The sequence below is a fragment of the Argopecten irradians genome, chromosome 9 (assembly GCF_041381155.1).
Source record: "Argopecten irradians isolate NY chromosome 9, Ai_NY, whole genome shotgun sequence".
Lineage (NCBI taxonomy): Eukaryota > Metazoa > Mollusca > Bivalvia > Pectinida > Pectinidae > Argopecten > Argopecten irradians.
This window is the reverse complement of record NC_091142.1, coordinates 1923775-1941114: the sequence shown is the minus strand read 5'-3', so window position 1 is coordinate 1941114 and position 17340 is coordinate 1923775.

Sequence of the window (17340 nt, the reverse complement as noted above, 5' to 3'; positions counted from 1 at the left end):
CTTACTCCTCCCTATACCACAGGTCTGGACTACTTACTCCTCCCTATACCACAGGTCTGGACTACTTACTCCTCCCTATATCACAGGTCTGGACTACTTACTCCTCCCTATAGCACAGGTCTGAACTACTTACTCCTCCCTATACCACAGGTCTGGACTACTTACTCCTCCCTATACCACAGGTCTGGACTACTTACTTCTCCCTATACCACAGGTCTGGACTACTTACTCCTCCCTATACCACAGGTCTGGACTACTTACTCCTCCCTATACCACAGGTCTGGACTACTTACTCCTCCCTATACCACAGGTCTGGACTACTTACTCCTCCCTATACCACAGGTCTGGACTACTTACTCCTCCCTATACCACAGGTCTGGACTACTTACTCCTCCCTATACCACAGGTCTGGACTACTTACTCCTCCCTATACCTCAGGTCTGGACTACTTACTCCTCCCTATACCACAGGTCTGGACTACTTACTCCTCCCTATACCACAGGTCTGGACTACTTACTCCTCCCTATACCACAGGTCTGGACTACTTACTTCTCCCTATACCACAGGTCTGGACTACTTACTCCTCCCTATACCACAGGTCTGGACTACTTACTCCTCCCTATACCACAGGTCTGGACTACTTACTCCTCCCTATACCACAGGTCTGGACTACTTACTCCTCCCTATACCACAGGTCTGGACTACTTACTCCTCCCTATACCACAGGTCTGGACTACTTACTCCTCCCTATACCACAGGTCTGGACTACTTACTCCTCCCTATACCACAGGTCTGGACTACTTACTCCTCCCTATACCACAGGTCTGGACTACTTACTCCTCCCTATACCTCAGGTCTGGACTACTTACTCCTCCCTATACCACAGGTCTGCATGGACTACTTACTCCTCCCTATACCTCAGGTCTGGACTACTTACTCCTCCCTATACCACAGGTCTGGACTACTTACTCCTCCCTATACCTCAGGTCTGGACTACTTACTCCTCCCTATACCACAGGTCTGGACTACTTACTCCTCCCTATACACAGGTCTGGACTACTTACTCCTCCCTATACCACAGGTCTGGACTACTTACTCCTCCCTATACCACAGGTCTGGACTACTTACTCCTCCCTATACCACAGGTCTGGACTACTTACTCCTCCCTATACCACAGGTCTGGACTACTTACTCCTCCCTATACCACAGGTCTGGACTACTTACTCCTCCCTATACCACAGGTCTGGACTACTTACTCCTCCCTATACCTCAGGTCTGGACTACTTACTCCTCCCTATACCACAGGTCTGGACTACTTACTCCTCCCCTATACCACAGGTCTGGACTACTTACTCCTCCCTATACCTCAGGTCTGGACTACTTACTCCTCCCTATACCACAGGTCTGGACTACTTACTCCTCCCTATACCACAGGTCTGGACTACTTACTCCTCCCTATACCACAGGTCTGGACTACTTACTCCTCCCTATACCACAGGTCTGGACTACTTACTCCTCCCTATACCACAGGTCTGGACTACTTACTCCTCCCTATACCACAGGTCTGGACTACTTACTCCTCCCTATACCACAGGTCTGGACTACTTACTCCTCCCTATACCACAGGTCTGGACTACTTACTCCTCCCTATACCTCAGGTCTGGACTACTTACTCCTCCCTATACCACAGGTCTGGACTACTTACTCCTCCCTATACCACAGGTCTGGACTACTTACTCCTCCCTATACCACAGGTCTGGACTACTTACTCCTCCCTATACCACAGGTCTGAACTACTTACTCCTCCCTATACCTCAGGTCTGGACTACTTACTCCTCCCTATACCACAGGTCTGGACTACTTACTCCTCCCTATACCTCAGGTCTGGACTACTTACTCCTCCCTATACCACAGGTCTGGACTACTTACTCCTCCCTATACCACAGGTCTGGACTACTTACTCCTCCCTATACAACAGGTCTGGACTACTTACTCCTCCCTATACCACAGGTCTGGACTACTTACTCCTCCCTATACCACAGGTCTGAACTACTTACTCCTCCCTATACCACAGGTCTGGACTACTTACTCCTCCCTATACCACAGGTCTTGAACTACTTACTCCTCCCTATACCACAGGTCTGACTACTTACTCCTCCCTATATAAAAACTGTGAAATGGAGTATCTGGACTACTTACTCCTCCCTATATAAACATGTGAGTGGAGTATCAGGATAAACATGTGAGTGGAGTATCGGGATAAACATGTGAGTGGAGTATCGGGATAAACATGTGAATGGAGTATCGGAATAAACATGTGAATGGAGTATCGGGATAAACATGTGAATGGAGTATCGGGATAAACATGTGAATGGAGTATCTGGATAAACATGTGAATGGAGTATCTGGATAAACATGTGAATGGAGTATCAGGATAAACATGTGAGTGGAGTATCAGGATAAACATGTGAGTGGAGTATCAGGATAAACATGTGAATGGAGTATCGGGATAAACATGTGAATGGAGTATCTGGATAAACATGTGAATGGAGTATCTGGATAAACATGTGAATAGAGTATTGGGATAAACATGTGAATAGATGATCGGGATAAACATGAGAATGGATTAATTTGGATAAACATGTGAATGGAGTATCGGGATAAACATGTGAATGGAGTGACCCTAGTATTGGAACATGTGAATGGAGTACCTGGATAAACATGTGAATGGAGTATCAGGATAAACATGTGAGTGGAGTATCAGTATAAACATGTGAATAGAGTATCTGGATAAAAATGTGAATGGAGTATCAGGATAAACATGTGAATGGAGTATCAGGATAAACATGTGAATGGAGTATCTGGATAAAGATGTGAATGGAGTATTGGGATAAACATGTGAATGGAGTATCGGGATAAACATGTGAATGGAGTATCTGGATAAACATGTGAATGGAGTATTGGGATAAACATGTGAATGGAGTATCAGGATAAACATGTGAGTGGAGTATCAGGATAAACATGTGGTAGTGGCATTGGGATAAACAAGTGAATGGATTATCTGGATAAACATGTGAATGGATTAATTGGATAAACATGTGAATGGAGTATCGGGATAAACATGTGAATGGAGTATCTGGATAAACATGTGAATGGAGTATCAGGATAAACATGTGAGTGGAGTATCAGGATAAACATGTGAATGGAGTATCGGGATAAACATGTGAATGGAGTATCTGGATAAACATGTGAATGGAGTATTGGGATAAACATGTGAATGGAGTATCGGGATAAACATGTGAATGGAGTATTGGGATAAACATGTGAATGGAGTATTGGGATAAACATGTGAATAGATGATCGGGATAAACATGTGAATGGAGTATTGGGATAAACATGTGAGTGGAGTATCGGGATAAACATGTGAATGGAGTATCAGGATAAACATGTGAATGGAGTATCAGGATAAACATGTGAATGGAGTATCAGGATAAACATGTGAGTGGAGTATCAGGATAAACATGTTAATGGAGTATCGGGATAAACATGTGAATGGAGTATCTGGATAAACATGTGAATGGAGTATTGGGATAAACATGTGAATAGAGTATCGGGATAAACATGTGAGTGGAGTATCAGGATAAACATGTGAGTGGAGTATCAGGATAAACATGTGAGTGGAGTATTGGGATAAACATGTGAATGGAGTATTGGGATAAACATGTGAATGGAGTATCTGGATAAACATGTGAATGGAGTATCTGGATAAACATGTGAATGGAGTATCGGAATGGAGTATCGGGATAAACATGTGAATGGAGTATCGGGATAAACATGTGAATGGAGTATCTGGATAAACATGTGAATGGAGTATCAGGATAAACATGTGAATGGAGTATCAGGATAAACATGTGAATGGAGTATCTGGATAAACATGTGAATGGAGTATCTGGATAAACATGTGAATGGAGTATCAGGATAAACATGTGAATGGAGTATCAGGATAAACATGTGAATGGAGTATTGGGATAAACATGTGAATGGAGTATCTGGATAAACATGTGAATGGAGTATCTGGATAAACATGTGAATGGAGTATCAGGATAAACATGTGAATGGAGTATCAGGATAAACATGTGAATGGAGTATCTGGATAAACATGTGAATGGAGTATCTGGATAAACATGTGAATGGAGTATCAGGATAAACATGTGAATGGAGTATCAGGATAAACATGTGAATGGAGTATCAGGATAAACATGTGAATGGAGTATCAGGATAAACATGTGAATGGAGTATCAGGATAAACATGTGAATAATGGAGTATCTGGGATAAACATGTGAATGGAGTATCGGATAAACATGTGAATGGAGTATTGGGATAAACATGTGAATGGAGTATCAGATAAACATGTGAATGGAGTATCTGGATAAACATGTGAATGGAGTATCAGGATAAACATGTGAGTGGAGTATCAGGATAAACATGTGAATGGAGTATCTATTGGGATAAACATGTGAATGGAGTATCGGGATAAACATGTGAATGGAGTATCGGGATAAACATGTGAATGGAGTATCAGGATAAACATGTGAGTGGAGTATCAGGATAAACATGTGAGTGGAGTATCGGGATAAACATGTGAATGGAGTATCTGGATAAACATGTGAATGGAGTATTGGGATAAACATGTGAATGGAGTATCGGGATAAACATGTGAATGGAGTATTGGGATAAACATGTGAATGGAGTATCGGGATAAACATGTGAATGGAGTATCGGGATAAACATGTGAATGGAGTATCGGGATAAACATGTGAATGGAGTATCTGGATAAACATGTGAATGGAGTATCAGGATAAACATGTGAGTGGAGTATCAGGATAAACATGTGAATGGAGTATCTGGATAAACATATGAATGGAGTATCAGGATAAACATGTGAATGGAGTTTCTGGGATAAACATGTGAATGGAGTATCGGGATAAACATGTGAATGGAGTATTGGGATAAACATGTGAATGGAGTATCGGGATAAAACATGTGAATGGAGTATCTGGATAAACATGTGAATTGAGTAATTGGGATAAACAACTGTGAATAGATTATCGGGATAAACATGTGAATGGAGTATTGGGATAAACATGTGAATGGAATATCAGGATAAACATGTGAATGGAGTATCCTGGGATAAACATGTGAATGGAGTAATGGGGATAAAACATGTGAATGGAGTATTGGGATAAACATGTGAATGGAGTATCAGGATAAACATGTGAATGGAGTATTGGATATAACATGTGAATGGATAGTATTGGGATAAACATGTGAATGGAGTATCGGATGAACATGTGAATGGAGTATCGGGATAAACATGTGAATGGTGTATCAGGATAAAATGTGAATGGAGTATCGAGATAAACATGTGAATGGAGTATTAGAGGATAAACATGTGAATGGAGTATCGGGATAAACATGTGAATGGAGTATCTGGGATAAACATGTGAATGGAGTATTGGATAAACATGTGAATGGAGTATCGGGATAAACATGTGAGTGGAGTATTGGAATAAACATGTGAGTGGAGTATTGGGATAAACATGTGAATGGAGTATCGGGATAAAAATGTGAATGGCATTATCAGGATAAACATGTGAGTGGAGTATCAGGATAAACATGTGAATGGAGTATCGGGATAAACATGTGAGTGCGGTATTGGGATAAACATGTGAGTGGAGTATCAGGATAAACATGTGAATGGAGTATTGGGATAAACATGTGAGTGGAGTATCGGGATAAACATGTGAGTGGAGTATTGGGATAAACATGTGAATGGAGTATTGGGATAAACATGTGAATGGAGTATTGGGATAAACATGTGAATGGAGTATCCTGGATATAAACATGTGAAAATATGAGTATCGGGATAAACATGTGAATGGAGTATTGGGATAAACATGTGAATAGAGTATCGGATAAACATGTGAATTGGAGTATCTGGATAAACATGTGAATGGAGTATCAGGATAAACATGTGAAATGGAGTATCAGGATTAACATGTGAGTGGAGTATCGGATAAACATGTGAATGGAGTATCGGGATAAACATGAGAGTGGAGTATCGGGATAAAACATGTGAATGGAGTATCAGGGATAAAACATGTGAATGGAGTATCGGGAATAAACATGTGAATGGAGTATCGGGATAAACATGTGAATGGAGTATCGGGATAAACATGTGAATGGAGTATCGGATAAACATGTGAATGGAGTATCGGATAAACATGTGAATGGAGTATTGGGATAAACATGTGAATGGAGTATCGGATAAACATGTGAATGGGTGTATCTGGATAAACATGTGAATGGAGTATCTGGATAAACATGTGAATGGAGTATCGGGATAAACATGTGAATGGAGTATCTGGATAAACATGTGAATGGAGTATCAGGATAAACATGTGAATGGAGTATCAGGATAAACATGTGAATGGAGTATCGGGATAAACATGTGAATGGAGTATTGGGATAAACATGTGAATGGAGTATCGGGATAAACATGTGAATGGAGTATCTGGATAAACATGTGAATGGAGTATCAGGATAAACATGTGAATGGAGTATCAGGATAAACATGTGAATGGAGTATTGGGATAAACATGTGAGTGCAATATGAGTGGAGTATCGGGATAAACATGTGAATGGAGTATCGGGATAAACATGTGAGTGGAGTATCAGGATAAACATGTGAATGGAGTATTGGGATAAACATGTGAATGGAGTATCGGGATAAACATTGTGAATGGAGTATCAGGATAAACACATGTATTGGATAAACATGTGAGTGGAGTATCGGGATAAACATGTGAATGGAGTATCGGGATAAACATGTGAATGGAGTATCTGGATAAACATGTGAATGGAGTATCGGGATAAACAACAATGTGAATATCAGGATAAACATGGAATAAACATGTGAAACATGGAGAGTATCGGGATAAACATGTGAGTGGAGTATCAGGATAAACATGTGAGTGGAGTATTGGGATAAACATGTGAGTGGAGTATTGGGATAAACATGTGAGTGGAGTATCAGGATAAACATGTGAATGGAGTATCGGGATAAACATGTGAATGGAGTATCGGGATAAACATGTGAGTGGAGTATCGGGATAAACATGTGAGTGGAGTATCAGGATAAACATGTGAGTGGAGTATCAGGATAAACATGTGAATGGAGTATCGGGATAAACATGTGAATGGAGTATCATGGAAAAAGTATTGTGGATAAACATGTGAGTGGAGTATCAGGATAAACATGTGAATGGAGTATCGGGATAAACATGTGAATGGAGTATCTGGATAAACATGTGAATGGAGTATCAGGATAAACATGTGAATGGAGTATCAGGATAAACATGTGAATGGAGTATCGGGATAAACATGTGAATGGAGTATCGGGATAAACATGTGAATGGAGTATCTGGATAAACATGTGAATGGAGTATTGGGATAAACATGTGAATGGAGTATCAGGATAAACATGTGAATGGAGTATTGGGATAAACATGTGAATGGAGTATCGGGATAAACATGTGAATGGAGTATTGGGATAAACATGTGAATGGAGTATCAGGATAAACATGTGAGTGGAGTATCGGGATAAACATGTGAGTGGAGTATTGGGATAAACATGTGAATGGAGTATTGGGATAAACATGTGAATGGAGTATCAGGATAAACATGTGAATGGAGTATCAGGATAAACATGTGAATGGAGTATCAGGATATAAACATGTGAATGGAGTATCTGGGAATAAACATGTGAATGGATCGTATCAGGATAAACATGTGAATGGAGTATTGGGATAAACATGTGAGTGGAGTATTGGGATAAACATGTGAGTGGAGTATCAGGATAAACATGTGAGTGGAGTATCGGGATAAACATGTGAATGGAGTATTGGGATAAACATGTGAATGGAGTATCTGGATAAACATGTGAATGGAGTATCGGGATAAACATGTGAATGGAGTATCGGGATAAACATGTGAATGGAGTATCGGGATAAACATGTGAATGGAGTATCAGGATAAACATGTGAATGGAGTATCTGGATAAACATGTGAATGGAGTATCGGGATAAACATGTGAATGGAGTATTGGGATAAACATGTGAATGGAGTATCTGGATAAACATGTGAATGGAGTATCGGGATAAACATGTGAATGGAGTATCGGGATAAACATGTGAATGGAGTATCAGGGATAAACATGTGAATGAAGTTTTGGGATAAACATGTGAGTGGGAGTATTGGGAATAAACATGTGAATGGAGTATTCGGGATAAAACATGTCAATGGAGTATCAGATAAAAACTGTGAATGGAGTATTGGGATAAAACATGATGAATGGAGAATATAGGGATAAAGAAACATGTGAATGGAGTATCTGGATAAACATGTGAATGGAGTATCTGGATAAACATGTGAATGGAGTATCGGATAAACATGTGAATGGAGTAATCGGATAAACATGTGAATGGAGTAATCAGGATACACATGTGAATGGAGTAATCAGGATAAACATGTGAATGTGAATGAGTATCAGGATAACATGTGAATGGAGTATCTGGATAAACATGTGAATGGAGTATCAGGATAAACATGTGAGTGGAGTATCAGGATAAACATGTGAATGGAGTATCGGGATAAACATGTGAATGGAGTATCAGGATAAACATGTGAATGGAGTATCAGGATAAACATGTGAATGGAGTATCAGGATAAACATGTGAATGGAGTATCGGGATAAACATGTGAATGGAGTATCTGGATAAACATGTGAATGGAGTATTGGGATAAACATGTGAATAGAGTATCAGGATAAACATGTGAATGGAGTATCAGGATAAACATGTGAATGGAGTATCGGGATAAACATGTGAATGGAGTATTGGGATAAACATGTGAATGGAATATCATGATGAATAGATAATCAGATAAACATGTGAATGGAGTATTGGGATAAACATGTGAATGGAGTATCTGGATAAACATGTGAATGGAGTATCAGGATAAACATGTGAGTGGAGTATCAGGATAAACATGTGAGTGGAGTATCAGGATAAACATGTGAATGGAGTATCGGGATAAACATGTGAATGGAGTATTGGGATAAACATGTGAATAAATGATCGGGATAAACATGTGAATGGATATCAGGATAAACATGTGAATGTAGTATCAGCGATAAACATTTTGAAGTGGAGTATATTGTGGATATAAACATGTGAATGGAGTATCGGGATAAACATGTGAATGGAGTATCTGGATAAACATGTGAATGGAGTATCGGGATAAACATGTGAATGGAGTATCGGGATAAACATGTGAGTGGAGTATCAGGATAAACATGTGAATGGAGTATCTGGATAAACATGTGAATGGAGTATCGGGATAAAACATGGAGTGGAGGTTTAAGGATAAAACATGTGATGTGGAGTATCTGGATAAACATGTGAATGGAGTATCCGGAATAAACATGTGAATGGAGTATCTGGATAAACATGTGTGAATGGTGTATCAGTATTGGGATAAACATGTGAATGTGAGTATCATCGGGATAAACATGTGAATGGAGTATCGGGATAAACATGTGAATGGAGTATCGGGATAAACATGTGAATGGAGTATCTGGATAAACATGTGAATGGAGTATCAGGGATAAACATGTGAATGGAGTATCCTGGATAAACATGTGAATGAGTATCAGGATAAACATGTGAATGGAGTATATCGGCGGATAAACATGTGAATGGAGTATCTGGGATAAACATGTGAATGGAGTATCTGGATAAACATGTGAATGGAGTATCAGGATAAACATGTGAGTGGAGTATCAGGATAAACATGTGAATGGAGTATCGGGATAAACATGTGAATGGAGTATCTGGATAAACATGTGAATGGAGTATTGGGATAAACATGTGAATGGAGTATTGGGATAAACATGTGAATGGAGTATTGGGATAAACATGTGAGTGCAGTATTGGGATAAACATGTGAGTGGAGTATTGGGATAAACATGTGAATGGAGTATCTGGATAAACATGTGAATGGAGTATTGGATAAACATGTGAATGTGGGAGTATTGGGATAAACATGTGAATGGAGTATCGGGATAAACATGTGAATGGAGTATCAGGATAAACATGTGAGTGGAGTATCAGGATAAACATGTGAATGGAGTATCAGGATAAACATGTGAATGGAGTATCGGGATAAACATGTGAATGGAGTATTGGGATAAACATGTGAATGGAGTATCGGGATAAACATGTGAATGGAGTATCTGGATAAACATGTGAATGGAGTATCAGGATAAACATGTGAATGGAGTATCAGGATAAACATGTGAATGGAGTATTGGGATAAACATGTGAATGGAGTATTGGGATAAACATGTGAATGGAGTATCTGGATAAACATGTGAATGGAGTATTGGGATAAACATGTGAATGGAGTATCGGGATAAACATGTGAATGGAGTATTGGGATAAACATGTGAATGGAGTATCGGGATAAACATGTGAATGGAGTATCTGGATAAACATGTGAATGGAGTATCAGGATAAACATGTGAATGGAGTATCTGGATAAACATGTGAATGGAGTATTGGGATAAACATGTGAATGGAGTATCTGGATAAACATGTGAATGGAGTATTGGGATAAACATGTGAATGGAGTATCTGGATAAACATGTGAATGGAGTATCAGGATAAACATGTGAATGGAGTATCAGGATAAACATGTGAATGGAGTATCTGGATAAACATGTGAATGGAGTATCAGGATAAACATGTGAATGGAGTATCAGGATAAACATGTGAATGGAGTATCGGGATAAACATGTGAATGGAGTATCTGGATAAACATGTGAATGGAGTATTGGGATAAACATGTGAATAGATAATCGGGATAAACATGTGAATGGAGTATCGGGATAAACATGTGAATGGAGTATCAGGATAAACATGTGAATGGAGTATCTGGATAAACATGTGAATGGAGTATCAGGATAAACATGTGAGTGGAGTATCAGGATAAACATGTGAATGGAGTATCAGGATAAACATGTGAACATGTGAATGGAGTATCAGATAAACATGTGATAAACATGTGAATGGAGTATCGGGATAAACATGTGAATGGAGTATCAGGATAAACATGTGAATGGAGTATCGGGATAAACATGTGAATGGAGTATCTGGATAAACATGTGAATGGAGTATCGGGATAAACATGTGAATGGAGTATCTGGATAAACATGTGAATGGAGTATTGGGATAAACATGTGAATGGAGTATTGGGATAAACATGTGAATGGAGTATCGGGATAAACATGTGAATGGAGTATCAGGATAAACATGTGAATGGAGTATCGGGATAAACATGTGAGTGGAGTATCGGGATAAACATGTGAGTGGAGTATCAGGATAAACATGTGAATGGAGTATCGGGATAAACATGTGAATGGAGTATCGGGATAAACATGTGAATGGAGTATCGGGATAAACATGTGAATGGAGTATCAGGATAAACATGTGAGTGGAGTATCAGGATAAACATGTGAATGGAGTATCGGGATAAACATGTGAGTGGAGTATCGGGATAAACATGTGAATGGAGTATCTGGATAAACATGTGAATGGAGTATTGGGATAAACATGTGAGTGGAGTAAACATGGGATAAAACATGTGAATGGATATCGGAGAAACATGTGAATGGAGTATCCTGGATAAACATGTGAATGGAGTATCGGGATAAACATGTGAATGGAGTATCGGGATAAACATGTGAATGGAGTATCTGGATAAAACTGTGAGTGGAGTATTGGGATAAACATGTGAATGGAGTATATCAGGATAAACATGTGAATGGAGTATTGGGATAAAACATGTGAGTGGAGTATCAGGATAAACATGTGAGTGTAGTATCAGGATAAACATGTGAGTGGAGTATTGGGATAAACATGTGAGTGGAGTATTGGGATAAACATGTGAGTGGAGTATTGGGATAAACATGTGAGTGGAGTATCAGGATAAACATGTGAATGGAGTATTGGGATAAACATGTGAATGGAGTATCGGGATAAACATGTGAATGGAGTATTGGGATAAACATGTGAATGGAGTATCTGGGATAAACATGTGAATGGAGTATCAGGATAAACATGTGAATGGAGTATTGGGATAAAACATTAATTGAGTATTTGGTATAAATGGAGTAATCGGATAAACATGTGAATGGAGTATCGGGAATAAACATGTGAATGGAGTATCTGGATAAACATGTGAATGGAGTATTGGGATAAACATGTGAATGGAGTATCAGGATAAACATGTGAATGGAGTATTGGGATAAACATGTGAATGGAGTATCGGGATAAACATGTGAATGGAGTATCGGGATAAACATGTGAGTGGAGTGGGAGTAATGGGAGTAAACATGTGAGTAATGGAGTATTGGGATAAACATGTGAATGGAGTATTGGGATAAAATCATGTGAATGTGAGTATCGGGATAACATGTGAGTGTGATCATGGATAAACATGGATAAACATGTGAATGGAGTAGTATTGGGATAAACATGTGAGTTTGAGTATCAGGATAAACATGTTGAATGGAGTATTGGATAAACATGTGAATGGAGTATCGGGATAAACATGTGAATGGAGTATCAGGATAAACATGTGAAATGGAGTATCTGGATAAACATGTGAATGGAGTATCAGGGATAAACATGTGAAAGTGGAGTATCTGGATAACATGTGAATGGAGTATCTGGATAAAACATGTGAATAAACATAAACATGTGAATGGAGTATTGGGATAAACATGTGAATAGATGATCGGGATAAACATGTGAATGGAGTATTGGGATAAACATGTGAATGGAGTATCGGGATAAACATGTGAATGGAGTATTGGGATAAACATGTGAATGGAGTATCGGGATAAACATGTGAATGGAGTATCTGGATAAACATGTGAATGTGAGTATCTGGATAAACATGTGAATGGAGTGGATCTGGATAAACATGTGAATGGAGGAGTATCGGGATAAACATGTGAAATAAGGAGTATCGGGATAAACATGTGAATGGAGTATCGGGAATAAACATGTGTGAATGGAGTATCTGTGGATAAACATGTGAATGGAGTATCTGGATAAACATGTGAATGGAGTATCATTAAACATGTGAATGGAGTATCAATAAACATGTGAATGGAGTATCAGTGATAAACATGGTGAATGGAGTATCAGGATAAACATGTGAATGGAGTATTGGATAAACATGTGAATGGATAATCGGGATAAACATGTGAATGGAGTATTGGGATAAACATGTGAATGGAGTATGGAGATAAACATGTGAATGGATAATCATGATAAACATGTGAGTGGAGTATCAGGATAAACATGTGAATGGAGTATCAGGATAAATGTGAAAGTGGAGTATCGGGATAAACATGAAGTGGAGTATTGGGATAAACATGTGAATGGAGTATCGGGATAAACATGTGAATGGAGTATCGGGATAAACATGTGAGTGGAGTAACGGGATAAAACAACATGTGAGTGGAGTATCGGGATAAACATGTGAATGGAGTATTCGGATAAAACATGTGAGTGGAGTATCTGGATAAACATGTGAATGGAGTATTTGGATAAACATGTGAATGGAGTATCGGGATAAACATGTGAGTGGAGTATCAGGATAAACATGTGAGTGGAGTATCAGGATAAACATGTGAATGGAGTATTGGGATAAACATGTGAACATTGAGATGGAGTATCGGGATAAACATGTGAATGGAGTATATTGGATAAACATGTGAATGGAGTAATCGGAATAAAACATGTGAGTGGAGTAGGTGAGTGGTGTATGAGGGTAAACTTATCAATGGATACCTGGATAAACCATGTGATCTCGAGTATCATGGAATAAAATGTGAATGGATACCAATAAACATGTGACATGGAGTATCGAGATTAAACCTGTGAGTGGGTACGAACGAATAAAACATGTGAGTGGAGTATCGGCGCTAAACATAGCGTGTGCAGTGAGAGTATCAGGATCAAAACATGTGAATGGGAAGTATTGGGATAAAACATGTGATAGATGAAGATTATCGGGCATAAACATGATGAATGGAGTTCTCGATAAAATGTGAATGACAGTATGAGGGATATAAACATAGGAATGGAGTATCTGGAGACCATGGTAATAGATTATCGGGATATAAACTTCCTGTGAATGGGAGAAATTGGATAAACATGTGAATGGGACCAATCAGGACAATAACATATTAATGGAGCTATCAGGATAAACATGTGAATGGAGTACTAACTATAAACATGTCGAAGTGGAGTTATCGGGATAAAACATGTGATATCAACTACCACATAAGGGTCGGGACAAACATGGTGAGTGGAGTTTTTCGGGATAATCATGTGAGTGGAGTATCAGATAAACATGCGAATGTAGTATTGTATAAACGATGTGAATGGAGTTATCAGGTTCACATTGAGTGAGTATGCAGATAAACATGTAAGTTGGAGTATCAGATAAACATGGTGAATTGGAGTAACGGGAATAAACTACCCTCAATAGAGAATCAGCTTAAACCCATGGTGACAGTTGGAGTATCTGGATAAACATGTGAATACGAAATATTGGTATAAACACGTTTAATAGATGATCGGGGTATAAACGATTGACTTGCTCACATCTGGATAAAACTGTGAATAGGAGTATTGTGGGATAAACAGATGTGAGGATTGCAGGTATTGGGATAAACATGTGAATGGAGTTATTGGGATAAACATTGAATGGAGTATCGGGTGATAACCATGGTAAGGGAGTTTTGGGATAACTATAATTAGTGAGTATCAGGATAAACATGTGACATGGAGTATTGGGATAAACATGTGATCGGAGTATCCGTGATACCACTACCTCATAATGGAGTCTTGGGATAAAGCCATGATGACATGGAAGTATCGATAGACCCAACAATGTCACAGGAGTATCTTGAAATCAATGTGTGACAGATGGAGTATCGGGAATAAACGAGAGTGGAGTAATTGGATAAACTTGTAACCCAGTATGGTATTAAAGATTGTGAATGGAGTATCTGGATAAACTACCTCAAAGAGTATTAAGAAAAACATTTGAATGGAGAGATCGGATAAATATGTGAATGGAGTAACTGGAACAAACAAGTGATGTGAGTTTTCGGGACCAAAAATGTGAATGGAACATGAATGAAATGGCAATAAAAATGTCAACAGAATGAGACAGATGAAGGATACCAACTACCTCACTAGGATCTTGAGACCACGGTGACAGATGAAGGATACCAACTCCTCACTAGGATCTTGAAATCATGGTGACAGATGAAGGATACCAACTACCTCACTAGGATCTTGAGACCCATGGTGACAGATGAAGGATACCAACTACCTCAATAGGATCTTGAGACCATGGTGACAGATGAAGGATACCAACTACCACACAAGGACTTCGAGATCATGGTGACAGATGAAGGTACCAATTACCACTAGGATCAGACCATCTGACAGATGAAGGATACAACTACCTCAAGGATCTGGAGACAGACAGATGAATCATACCAACTACCTCACCAGGATCTCGAGACCTATGGTGACAGATGAAGGATACCAACTACCTCACTAGGATCTCGAGACCCACGGTGACAGATGAAGGATACCAACTACCACACAAGACCTCGAGATCATGGTGACAGATGAAGGATACCAACTACCACACTAGGATCTAGAGACCATAGTGACAGATGAAGGATACCAACTACCACACCAGGATCTCGAGACCATGGTGACAGATGAAGGATACCAACTAGGATCCACCACGACAGATGACCTCACAGATCATGGTGACAGATGAAGGACACCAATTACCAAACAAGGATCTCGAGACAACGTTGACAGATGAATCATACCAACTACCTCACTAGGATCTTGAAATCATGGTGACAGATGAAGGATACCAACTACCACACAAGGATCTCAAAATCATGCTGACAGATGAAGGATACCAATTACCACACAAGGATCTCAATACCACAGTGACACATGAAGGACACCAACTACCTCAATAGGATCTCAAGACCATGGTGACAGATGAAGGATACCAACTACCACACAAGGACCCCGAGATCATGATGACAGATGAAGGTACCAATTACCACACTAGGATCTCGAGACCACGGTGACAGATGAAGGATACCAACTACTTCATGAGGACCTCGAGACCATGGTGACAGATGAAGGATACCAACTACCTCACAAGGATCATGAGACCACAGTGACAGATGAAGGATACCAACTACCACACAAGGACCTCGAGATCACGTTGACAGATGATGAAGGATACCAAGTACCTCACAAGGACCTCGAGATCATGGTGACAGATGAAGGTACCAATTACCACACAAGGATCTTGAGACCACGGTGACAGATGAAGGATACCAACTACTCCACGAGGACCTCGAGACCATGGTGACAGATAAAGGATACCTACTACCACACAAGGATCTCGATACCACGATGACAGATGAAGGATATCAACTACCTCGTAGGTCACTAGGATCTTGAGACCATGGTGACAGATGAAGGATACCAACTACCTCACTATGATCTCAAGACCATGGTGACAGATGAAGGATACCAACTACCTCACAAGGATCATGAGACCACAGTGACAGATGAAGGATACCAACTACCACACAAGGACCTCGAGATCACGGTGACAGATGAAGGATACCAAGTACCTCACAAGGACCTCGAGATCATGGTGACAGATGAAGGTACCAATTACCACACAAGGATCTTGAGATCATGGTGACAGATAAAGGATACCAACTACCTCACTAGGATCTCAAGACCATGGTGACAGATGAAGGATACCAACTACCTCACTAGGATTTCGAGACCATGGTGACAGATGAAGGATACCAACTCCTCACAAGGATCTAGAAATCATGGTGACAGATGAAGGATACCAACTACCTCACTAGGATCTTGTGACCACGGTGACAGATGAAGGATACAAACTCCTCACAAGGATCTTGAAATCATGGTGACAGATGAAGGATACCAACTACCTCACTAGGATCTTGAGACCCATGGTGACAGATGAAGGATACCAACTACCTCACTAGGATCTTGAAACCACGGTGACAGATGAAGGATATCAACTACCTCACAAGGATCTTGGGACCATGG